General features: G+C 48.9%; 1 protein-coding gene across 4 annotated transcripts in view; it reads left to right on the top strand.

Moving 5' to 3' along the window:
• The window catches only part of FAM210A (family with sequence similarity 210 member A), a 32,138-nt gene that overhangs the window by 9,669 nt on the left and 9,823 nt on the right, over window positions 1-12,646 (top strand). For 2 of the 4 annotated variants that reach the window (XM_007063860.4, XM_043539912.1), the window contains one exon: window positions 1,423-1,613. The exons of 1 other annotated variant lie outside the window; for it this stretch is intronic. The gene's annotated coding sequence lies outside the window, so the exon portion shown is untranslated. Of the gene's footprint in view, window positions 1-1,422; window positions 3,600-12,646 lie in introns of all 4 variants that reach the window. One more of the 4 variants, XM_043539913.1, reaches the window with a different exon arrangement.

The following is a 12,646-nucleotide window of genomic DNA, read 5'->3' as shown; positions in this document are numbered from 1 at the left end:
TTGGAAGCCTATTCCAATGCTTAACTATCCATGCAGTTAGAAAGTTTTTCCTAACATCTAACCTAAATCTCCCTTGGTGCAGATTAAGCTGATTACTTCTTGTCTTACCTTCAGTGGATGTGGAGGACAGTTGATCACTGTCCTATTTATAACAGTCCTTAACATAATTGGAGACTTATCAGGCCTTTTCTCAAGGCTAAACATACCCAGTTTTTTAACTTTTCTTCATGGGTCACATTTTCTAACACTTCTATTATTTTTGTTGCCCTCCAGTTTGTCCACATTTTTCCTAAAGTGTGGTGCCTACAACTGGACACAATACTCCAGCTAAGGCCTCACCATTGCTGAGTAGAGTGGGACAGTTAGCTCCTGTCTTACGTATGACACCTCTGTTAATATATACCAGATGTATTTTTCACAGCTATACATACTGTTGGCTCATAATTGGTTTGTGATCCACAATAACTCCCAGATCCTTTGAAGCCAGGGGTGGCCAACCTGTGGCTCCGGAGCCACATGTGGCTCTTCAGAAGCTAATATGCGGCTCCTTGTAGAGGCACTGACCCCAGGGCTGGAGCTACAGGCACCAACTTTCCAGTGTGCCAGGGGGTGCTCACTGCTCAACCCTTGGCTCTTCAACAGGCCCACCCCTTCCCATGCCCTCCCCTGAACCTGCCATGCCTTTGCTTCTCCCCTTCCCCCCCCCGGCCCCGAGCCTCGTGCATGCCGCAAACAGCTGATTGGGAGGTGCGGGGGGAGAGAGGGAGTGGGGCTGGCGGGAGCTGATAGGGGAGCTCCTGACATATTACTGTGGCTCTTTGGCAATGTACATTGGTAAATTCTGGCTCCTTCTCAGGCTGAGGTTGGCCACCCCTGCTTTGAAGAAGTAATATTCCCTACCAGTTATTCCAGGGGTGGCCAACCTGTGGCTCCGGAGCCACATGCAGCTCTTCAGAAGTTAATATGCATCTCCTTGTACAGGCACCGACTCCGGGGCTGGAGCTACAGGCGCCAACTTTCCAATGTGCCTGGGGGTGCTCACCGCTCAACCCCTGGCTCTGCCACAGGCCCTGCCTCCACTCCACCCCTTCCCATCGCCTTCCCCCCAGAGCCTCCTGCATGCCATGAAACCGCTGATCGGGAGGTGAAGGGAAGGAGGGGGAGGAGCTGATGGGCGGGGCTTCAGGGGGTGGGAGGTGCTGGGAGCGGGGTCGGGGAGCTGATGGGGGGCTGCTGACATATTACTATGGCTCTTTGGCAATGTACATTGGTAAATTCTGGCTCCTTCTCAGGCTCAGGTTGGTCACCCCTGAGTTATTCCCCTTTTTGTGTCTGTGCACTTGGTTTTGCTTCCTAAGTGTAGAACTGTGCTTTTGACATTATTTAATTGTTGATTTCAGACTAATTCTCCACTTTGTCTAGGTCATTTTGAATTCTAATCCTGTCTTCCAAAGTACTTGCAACCCTATCATCTGCAAATTTTATAAGGATATAATACACTCCGTTATCCAAGTCATTAATGAAAATATTGAATAGTACTGGATCCTGCAGGACCCCATCAGTAACTACTCCGAGTGCAGTGTCTCTGGTTGTACACCCATCTTACAGTAAAGGTAACCTATAAAGCAGTGGTTCTCAAACTGTATTTTTTCCGCGGACCACTTGAAAATTGCTGAGGGTCTTGGCGGACCACTTAATGATCTTTCCAAATGTTGTTTGTACCATTAGCTAACTATTGTAAAGCGCTTTGGATAAAATTAACTTTTTTTTGTTCTACAGGTAAAAGCACATAACTCATATTTTCATGTCAGTAGTTTTACCTTTCAAATGCCATGGATGTGCCCTCTCTCCCCCACCATGGCAACCCCTGAGCTGGGGCTGGGAAGGAGGGGGGTCTCTCCCCGGCAACCGCAGCCCTGGAGCTGGGGAAAGTCGCCTCTTTTTCTGGCCGCCGCAGCCCTACACATCCCAAATTCACCCTACCCCCTCTTCTCACCCCACTGCCCCCACCCCGCTATTTCCCCCCAAGCTCACCACCTCATCACCTTACATGTGTGTCCTCTCCAGGGTCCAGGCTCCTAATTAGTGGAGCCACGCCTGTGCGGCTCCACTAATTAGGTGGGTGGCCCTTCATGGTCTTGTGTCAGCTGCCAAGGCACACACCTTAGAGGGAACTGTCTGCAGACCACCTGAATGAAGCTCGCAGACCACTGGTGGTCTATGGACCACAGTTTGAAAACCTCTGCTATAAAGGACTTTTTAAAACTGGGTTTGCCCTGTTTTGATTCTTTAACATATAAAAGATATGTAATATTACACTCGCACACACCTCCCCCAAAAAAAACCCTTAGAAATATCGTAAGTGTCAAGCGTAGACTTCCCTGGTTTCACAGCAGGACATGAAGGGTACAGGCTCATGAATTTGAATTGGGAACTCTGTTATGCTGTAATTGAAGTGTTATTTACATTTTAACAAACACAAATGAAAAATAGTTTTAATCAGGCCTTGATACCCAGGAAAGATTTTTTTTTGGTCTAACCTAAAGTGTGAATTTAAACCAGCGTAGTTATACTGATATACTTCCCCACTCCCCAGATAAACGCTCTTAGGCCTCATCTACATGGGAATATTTTTGGTATATCTTTAGATTTTATTGGTGTAAACTGCCTTGCATCCACACATGAATTATCTTTTTGTTTCATTTTGTGTTTTATCCTGCTATAATTAATCCACTTTGGATGTGACATAATTCTATTTCGGAATGAGTGTTATACTGCTATAAGATTTATGTGGATGCATCCCCATTTTGAATTACCAGTACTTCTACGGGTAGCCCTCTAACAGCTATCCCACACTGCATTGTTTCACATCTGGATTGGCCTGTCTGGTTACCTGAGCAGTCTCTGCTGCTTTGGAGTCCTCTCAAGACACTCTCTCTCTCTCTCTCCATCCCTGGTTTAAATGATGGCATACACACAAGCACATCTGCTTGTCTCATCAGGAGATCCTGGACTTCCTTACTTTCTAGAGCAGTGGTTTTCAACTGTTGGTCCGCGGACCCCTGGGGCTCCACAGACTATCGTAAGATTTTCAAAGAGGTCCGTACCTCCATTTGAAATTTTTTAGGGGTCTGCAAATGAAAGGTTGAAAACCACTGCTCTAGAGAGAGGAACAAGTTCAGTCTCATCCTTCCGGTAGTCACTGGAATGCAAATTTAGCAGCGTAAATGCAGGAAAAGCGGTACTCCCAGAACACGTGCCAGCACTGTGCCAAAGCCTTGGTCTTGGTCTTGTGACAGAGCTACAAAAATGTCAAAGAGAAAAAACACCTGTCATATTGCTCCCAATATGTGTGCTGGACTGGATTTTTTGCTCGAGAGGCCGCCACAAAACTCAATATATGTTGGACAGTTTGGCCATGGCCCACAATGAGGCAGACATGCCTTCAGAAACCGCATAGGAAACTGGATCCCACGCAGGAGAAAATTTCCCTGGACAACACGATCTCTTTGGTATGCCTTACTGCCATCCAGAGATCCATTTGGAGACACCACCTGAGACCCAGCCAGAGCGACAGAATGACAAGGCATCCTCATCCAGTAAGTATAAAGTGCTGTATTACAATTAGCTGTCTCGTTGTGCCTATTTGTGGGATTTGAAAACCTGTCTTCTGGATGCTGGGTTTGCACTGTCATGGCATGGCAGCTGGTTTGTCCTCTGCTTACTTGGCTTTTCTGCAGCCTCTGCACTCAAGGTGGCATCCAAGTTGGAAAATTAAACTACTAAGAGCATCTTTTTTTCCAAAAATTCTTACTGTTTTATCCCTAAATCAAAATGTGCTTCCCTACTTTCTCCTTGCAACTTGACTCAGGCAGTGCCATAGAAAAATGTTAAGACAGTCATCCAAAGTGGTTGGTTGTAGAAAAATAAAAAAAAAGAAGTGAACCAGTAAGAAACACATAAAAGACCATAACTTAGTCACTGCTCTGAGCTGTTTTAGATTTTAGAATTTTCAAACATCTAAAATTTTAACAAGGTAAATTGGCCACTTGTGGTTAGAGGATTTATGCAGCAGGAGAAGAACAAGTGAGAAAGGACAACTAGGAACATGCTGAGGAGCTGTCGAGAGTGTATGGACCAGTTGGACGGAGAAATAGACTTGCAGAAAAGGATGTCAAATATGACGCAGAAGCAGATAAATTAGCTGGAGGACTTTGTTATGCTGTGCTCACATGGACAACACCTTAACCTAATTAATCCTATTGAGAATACAGCAAATTTGAGATTCCCTTTTCACACCTCCAACTGCAAAGGATAGACAGTTCCCACATCATTCTACCCCTGAAGATAAGGAGAACAGTTACAATCCCACCTTCTTATTTTTGTGATCCCATCTATACATACAAGTTGATTCTGTCCTTTTGGCTATTTCTGCACCATTTTATTTATTCTTCTTTGAGTGCTTGCTCATATCGATTCCAGTTAGGTGTGTGCGTACCACATGCACAGTTTTCTGGAAGGCTTTTCCCCTAGCAGCACCCATCGGGTCGGCTCTGGAGCCCCCTAGAGCCGCGCCTTCATGGCCCTGCCAACCCGCTGCCTCTCCAGTTCCTTCTTACCATCAGTGGCAGTCAGAACATTTTGTCTCTCATCTTCAACAAGCGATCCTCTAGTGTATTTCCTGTAAATAGTTAAAGATAGTTTAAAAATTGTTTGTTAGTTAGATATGTGGACTTGGGGTACTGGGGGGTCCCTCTCCCAGGCCTGGGGCATTCCTCGGACCCAGGAGTTTTAGCCGTGCGAGGTTTGCCAGAAGCCTATGCCAAAGGGCGACCCACACTCAGCTTGCTTAAAGTGCTTGGGGGAGTCCCATCAAACAGACAGGTGCAAGATCTGTAGAAGCTTTTGCCCCCGCACGAAGGAGGAGAGGGATCACAGACTAAAGTTGCTACGAATTGGAAGCTGTTCTCCGCCCTCAGTCTGAGTCGAGCACCATGGACGCAGCACCGGGCTCCTGAGCGTCGGCGCGCAGCGCACTGGCTGCGGTCCAGAAAGTGCCGAGGAAAGACTCTGGGGTCAGAGACCTTCGGCACCAGCGTTCCCCAGCACTGAACATTGCACGGGATCAATCTCGGCACCGCTCACAGTCTCCTGCTCCGAAGAAGCAGCACAGGAAGACTGATAGAGGGCGCTCCCATTCTCGCGCACAGGAACGTGAACCCAAGGGAGGGAGACTGCACCTGTCCTCCAGCTCAACGGCCACCGTCGACTCTGGGCCCACGGAAGGGACTGATGAGTCCAGTGCCACCGGAGGAGACCCAGGTGGCGGATTTGGACCTTTCTTCCACACCCGAGACTTATGAGGCAGTGCAGAACCTGATAACATTGAGAGGCCCGCACTCCCCCGACCATGGTGTCACAGCACCACTCCCAAGTCCCCAAACGACTCAGAGGTCACCGGTGAAGTCCAGGGGCAAGCCAGCTATGACTCGGCAATAATCTACGTTGCCCCGGCACTGATCCCTGTCACCGACAGGCACGGCACCACAATGGGCCATGCACGTGGACTCATTAGAGTCCACATCGGATACTGACACCCGTGTGTCCCAGAGAAACCAGCATCATAGCCACTAGCACTCCCAGTCAGCGGGGATGACCCAAACCTTTCCTCTGGTACTGTGGCCACCACAATGGAAGGTACCAGCTCAGATGCCAACCCAGTGGCCTTTCTGGACCCCATGGGCTTACCACCAGTCCCAGGGGTCCGCCTCAATACATCCCTTTCTGTCACATCCAAGAGAAGAACTGCGTCTAGGGCCAGGGATTTCTCCCGGGCATCAGCCACCGTTGCCAGTGCCACGATTGGTACCGCGCCTGGCACTGACAACAGATCCGGCACTGGACCTGGCACCGTGGCTACACTTAGTACCATGGACAGTACTATCACCGCAGCAGAGTCCAGCACCGAAGTAGACTCTGACTTGGGGGCAGAGTGAAGCATTTTGAGGAGCTGGAATGGCAGGAGGGCCCCTCCCATATTCTGGGCTCCTCCGCATCGTTTCCAAATGAGGCGGTAGCAGGGACATCCTCGGGAGGAGCCCCCCCTTCCCGACAGCAGAGCCCACCTTGAACTTCTAAAGCAGATCGCTCAGAACCTCAGGGTACAGATGGAGGAGTTCACCTAGGTGTCAGACCCAATGGTAGACATTTTATCCCTGGCAGGACCCACCAGGGTGGCCCTTCCCCTGATAAAGACCATTCAGGAGAACACAAAAACCCTGTGGCAAACACCATCCTCTCTGGCTCCTAGAGCTAAGGGAGTCAAGAGAAAGTACTTTGTACTCTCCAAGGAATACTTGTTTACCCACCCCACACTGGACTGGGGAGTGGCGACTGTTAATGTGAGGGAAAAGCATGGACCTACCCCTTGAGCTAAGGATGCAAAGAAGCTGGACCTCTTTGGGCGGAAGATATACTCCACCAGAGGGCTCCAGCTTCGGATTGCAAACCAGCAGGTGATCCTTAGCCGATATACATAGTCTTGGAACACAATGTCCAACTTCTTGGACCTTGTCCCACCAGATTCTAAGCCGGAATTCTCGACTCTTGTGGATGAGGACAAGACGGTCGCCAGGATGTTGCTGCAAGCAGCATTAGACTCAGCGGACTCTGCAATGTGGACTATGGCTTTGGGCATCGCAATGCGCTGTTGCTCATGGCTGCAGGCCTCATGCCTCCCTGGGGAGGTCCAACAGACAATTCAGGACGTACCATTCGAGGAGGCCGCGTTATTTTCGGAGAAAACGGACTCGAGACTCCACAGTCTGAAAGGCTCCTGAGCCACTCTAAGATCGCTGGGTCTGCACACCCCTGCCACCCAGCACAGGCAGTTTAGGCCTCCGCCCACAACACTACCATACCAGAGGCAGTTTAGGCGGGACAAGAACCGTAGGCGTCCCAGAAACCAGAACTGCCATCGCCAACCCACAAATAACAGGGGGTCTGGGTCGTCCAGACAGCCACCAGGCCCTAGGCTGACATTTTGAGGATGCTTCTGAGGGCGTTATACCAACCTCTCAACTGGCTCCTTCTTTCCGGTTTTCGGAACATCTGTCCCATTTTTATCAAGCGTGGTCCCAAATCACCTCAGACCGTTGGGTACTTCGCACGGTAGAGATAGGATATTCTCTCCAGTTTTCCTGACCTCCCTTCCCCGCCCCTCTTCAGGGACCCCTCTCAAGAGCAACTTCTCGTTCAGGAGGTACAAACCTTCCTATCAGCAGGGGCTGTGGAGGAGGTTCCGCCGGAGCTCAGGGGAAAGGGGTTTTACTCCGCGGTATTTCCTAATACTGAAAGTAAAAGGGGGCCTCAGACCCATCTTGCACCTGCGCAATCTCAACAAGTTCATGAAGAAACTAAAGTTTTGAATGGTCTCTTTGGCCACTATCATCCCATCTCTGGATCCAGGAGATTGGTATGCTGCCCTCAATTTGAAGGATGCATATTTCCACATTTCCATAATCCCGCCCCACAGGCGCTTCTTAAGGTTTATAGTCGGGAGTTCCCACTACCAATTCACAGTACTACTGTTCGGCCTATCATCGGCACCTCGGGTGTTTACCAAATGTATGTCAGTTGTGGCCGCTTTTCCGCAGAAAAGGCAGGTTCAGGTATTTTCTTACCTAGATGACCGGCTAGTCAAGGGCCAGTCCAGAACACAAGTGGATCAACAGGTCTTCCTCATAAGATCCACCTTCAATACATTGAGCCTCCCCTTAAATAGTCAAAAGTCAATGCTCACCCCTACTCAGAGAATAGAGTTCATTGGGGCAACGCTAGACTCAGCATAGGCCAGAGTGTTCCTACCCCAATCCTGCTTTCAGGCCATTCATGACATCATACAGGACCTCAAACGATTCCCTATACATAGTAAGGAGTTGCTTAAAACTCCTAGGTCACATGGCATCTTGCACGTATGTAGTGCAACAGGCGAGGCTCAGACTCAGACCTCTCCAAGCTTGGCTGGCATCGGTGTATTGGCCAAATAGGCACAGTCTAGACATGGTGGTTAGTCTTCCACCGGACGTGCTCAAGTCTCTTCACTGGTGGTTCGACCCACACTTGGTGGGCGCAGGGGTCACGTTTTCCAAATCCCGCCCATCCCAATGTCTGACCACTGATGCCTCGACCGTGGGGTGGAGGGCACACCTTAGGGAGCACAGAACTGAAGTCCTCTGGTCTCAGGAGGAACTGATGCTTCACATCAATGTAAGGGAGCTCAGGGCGTTCCTGCTGGCATGTCAGGCTTTTTGGCCTCTCCTGGAGGGCAAGTGCATATCGGTCCTGACAGACAATACCACAGCGATGTTTTATATCAACAGATGGGAGGAGCATACTCCCCTCTTCTGTGTTAGGAAGCCTTCGAGCTCTGGGAGTTCTGCATAGCACACTCCATACTTTTGGAAGTGTCCTATCTTCCAGGGTCGCAGAACGAACTAGCAGACCACCTCAGCAGGTCTTTCCACAACCATGAGTGGTCTATCCCTCCAGATGTGATAAACCATATCTTCCAGCAGTGGGGAGTTCCCCAGATCGATCTGTTTGCCACAAGGGGCAACAGGAAGTGCCTACAATTCTGCTCCTTCCTGAACCACAGCCCGGGTTCGTGGCAGACATGTTTCTTCTCCCATGGAAGGACTACCTCTTTTGCACATTCCCTCCTATACCGCTGGTTCACAAGATCCTCCTCAAGATCTGGAGCAACGGAACCTCAGTGATCCTGGTGGCACCAGCCTGGCCACATCAGCATTGGTACACCACGCTACTGGAGCTATTGGTGGACACTCCAATCACTCTACCACTAGTTCCGGACCTCATCACTCAACACCACGGAAGGCTTCGACACCCCAATCTCAAGTCTCTCAACCTCATGACTTGGAAGCTGCGTGGTTGAACCCGCTAGAGCTTACATGCTCAGACCCCGTTAGAGGGGTTCTTCTGGGTAGCAGAAAGCCTTCAACCAGACCAACTTACCTAGCCAAGTGGAAGAGATTCACGATTTGATGCTTGCAGAGTCGTATCACTCCAACACAATTGTCAGTCCCCTTTATCTTTATCAGTCCCCTTTTAACTACCTCCTAAAGTTGAAACAGCACGGCTTGTCTCGCTCCTTGATAAAGGTTCACCGGGCTGCATCTCAGCTTTTCACCCAGGAGAGCATGGACGCACCATCTTCACTAACTAATCGGTGCGGCAGTTCCTCAAGTGGTTAGACAGATTATATTCTCATATTCGCCGGCACACTGCCGCTTGGGACCTTAACTTGGTACTCTCAAGGCTGATGGGACCCCCGTTCGAGCCCCTAGCTACGTGCTCACTCCTCTACCTTTCCTACAAGGTGGCCTTTTTGGTTGCAATAACATCAGCCAGAAGGGCGTCCAAGCTCAAGGCTCTCACATCTGACCCTCTGTATACCATTTTCTACAAAGATAAGGTGCAACTGTGACCCCACCCGGTGTTCCTTCCGAGGCTGGTCTTGAGTTTCCATGCCAATCAAGACATATTCCTTCAGGTCTTTTTCCTGAAACCCCATGCCAATAGCCATGAGCAGGGGCTCCATTTCCTGGATGTGCGCCATGCATTGGCTTTTTACAATGAACAAACTAAGCCATTCCGTAAGTCGAACCAGCTGTTTGTTCCTGTGGCAGACAGGATGAAAGGCCTCCCAGTGTCCACACAAAGGATATCGTCGTGGATCACAGCCTGTATCCGAGTTTGTTACGACCTCACTAAGGTCCCTGCCCCCACTTTGACTGCACACTCCACTAGAGCTCAGGTTTCTTTGGTGGCCTTCCTGGCCCAGGTACCAATCCAGGTGATATGTAGAGCAGCTATGTGGTCTTTGGTCCACACCTTCACTTCATATTAAGCCAGCACTCCAGGGATGATGCAGTGTTAGGCAGGACTGAGCTTCAATCAGCGATTCCATAAACTCCGACCCCACCTCCTGGTAAGGCTTGGGAGTCACCTAATTGGAATCGATATGAGCAAGCACTCGAAGAAGAAAAACGGTTACTCACCTTCTCTTAAATCTTGTTCTTTGAGACGTGTTGCTCATATCCAGTCCAAACCCACCCGCCTTCCCCTCTGTCGGAGTATCCGGCAAGAAGGAACTGGAGAGGCGGCGGGTCGTCAGGGCCCTATATGCAGCGCCCTGAAGGCGCGACTCCAGGGGGCTTCAGAGCTGACCCGTGCTGCTAGGGGAAAACTCTTTCAGCGAACTGTGTGCACAGCGTGCGCACACCTAATTGGAATGGATATGAGCAACACATCTCAAAGAAAAACAGTTACAAGAAGGTGAGTAACCTTTTTTTTTTTTTTTTTAAGTTTACACTTGGTCCTTCCAGCCCGTTCCACCCCCCCCCCAGTCAAATTATTCATGTTTTAAGTTGCCCTAGGTTGAAAAATTCACTTAGACACAACTTTCCCTAACATCAGTTCCTAATAAAATCAATTCAGAGTCTATGCTACATTGTATACACTTTATTTATTAAATTACATTACTTTCATTTTCCTTCCCTATACCATGCGGTCTAAGTACAAGCACAGTGATTTCCTGTCTCACATGGGGGAATTGGATAGAGGCGTCCTCTCTAGCAGGTCATAACCTCTCAGAAGTCTCTTCACTTCCCACCCATTGATGAGGCTCTCTCCCTTGCTCTCAGATGTGGAAAACACAGAAGCACCTATGATAGAAGACAGATATCTCTCAGAAGCCCCTGGCTTTGTCATGAGATACGTTAACCTTTCTTTCAGTCTTCCAAATGCTCCGTAGTCATTCTGCAGCTACTCAGGTTATAGTTAAACAGTTCTTTCTCCTATCCATGTGTGACGTTGCACTCTATATGATTTTAGGAAAATATGCTAATGAGTGTGAATATAATGTAATTGTGCTTCATGCAAAAGGCCTCTTGTAAGGTATCATTACAAAACTTATAATCTACTGCAGTGGTCCCCAACCTTTCTGCGGGAATAGCACATTCCTATTCCCAGACACCCCGCCGCTGAAATGCCGCCGAGAAGTGGCAGCTGAAAGAAGCGTCCCCGCCGAAATGCCGCTGAGAAACGGCAGTGCTTCTCGGTGGCATTTCAGCAGGCGGTTCTCCACTGGCTGCGCTCGGCGGCGGCATTCCGGTGGTGCAGTGTCCTGCGGGCGCACACAACTGCCCCAGTGGGCGCCATTGCGCCCGCGGGCACCGTGTTGGGGACCCCAATCTACTGAGTGTGGTCATCCTATTTGTATGTATGTGTCATTCTTGTATCTGAAACTAGAAATACGAAATAAAACTGAGGGCCTGTTGTAATTATGCGAAGTGTGGGCCATTAATGGTGGTTTGGAATTTTGATGGCTCCCATCAACTAGGACAATTGACTGAGGATGGGAATTCATAAGGCAGGAATTCTTTGTCCCTCTCTTGGATGGGAATTCATAAGGCGGGAATTCTTTGTCCCTCTCTTGGTTTCCATTTAAAAGGAGGGGTGGAAACCAAGAGAGGGACAAAGAATTCCCGCTTTATGCAAAAGATATATAAGGGGGTGGAACAGAACAAAGGGGCCTGCAGTCATGAGAAGTCCCCTAGCTTCCACTTGAGCTGGAACAAGGGCTGTACCAGGGGAAAGGATTGTGCCCAGACTAGGAAGGCATCCAGTCTGTGAAAGCAACTTATTGAAACATCTCTGAGGGTGAGATTTTATCTGTATTCAGTTTTATTACTGTATTAGGCTTAGGCTTGCGTGTTCCATTTTATTTTGCTTGGTAATTCACTTTGTTCTGTCTGTTACTACTTGGAATCACTTAAATCCTACTTTCTGTATTTAATAAAATCACTTTTTACTTATTATTTAACCCAGAGTATGTATTAATACCTGGGGGGACAAACAGCTGTGCATATCTCTCTGTCAGTGTTACAGAGGGTAAACAATTTAAAGCTTATACAGGCTAAACTCATATACAGGGCAAAACGGATTTATTTGGGGTTTGGACCCCATTGGGAGTTGGGCATCTGAGTGTTAAAGATAGGAACGCTTCTTAAGCTGCTTTCAGTTAAGCTTGAAGTTTGTGGGACATGGTTCAGACCTGGGTCTGTGTGGCCTGCAAGCGTGTCTGGCACAAGGCAGGGCTCTGGAGTCCCAAGCTGGCAGGGAAAGCAGGGGCAGAAGTAGTCTTGGCACCTCAGTTGGCAGCGCCAGGGGGGTTTCTGTGATCCAACCTGTCACACCATGTGTTTAGCAAAAGGCTTGATAAGCCAGAGAAGCAGAAAGTAAGCAGATTCTCCCAGACAACCCTGACACCATACGTGTTTATAGTAGTTTTGGGAGCAAAAGTTCCATTTTTTCATTGCCTAAACCAGAGGTGAATTTCTACATATCCTGGCATCAGGGACGCATGGGTCCATCAATGGCGTCTATATAATTTGGGATCCCCAAAGTTTCAAAAGTCGTCACTAACCTCCTGTGCATTGCCAAGCTTAATGACCCAGGACAGCAGCACCCTCACAGCCAACAATGTGTACCGCCATGACCAACAATCCTGAAAGTTGATCTACCAACTAGACTGGTTAGTTACTGACTGGTAGCAGCTGGGCAT

This window comes from Chelonia mydas, chromosome 2 (assembly GCF_015237465.2).
Source record: "Chelonia mydas isolate rCheMyd1 chromosome 2, rCheMyd1.pri.v2, whole genome shotgun sequence".
In the NCBI taxonomy this organism is placed as follows: domain Eukaryota; kingdom Metazoa; phylum Chordata; order Testudines; family Cheloniidae; genus Chelonia; species Chelonia mydas.
The sequence above is the reverse complement of the archived record's forward strand: the minus strand, read 5'-3'. Positions and strand labels throughout refer to the sequence as shown.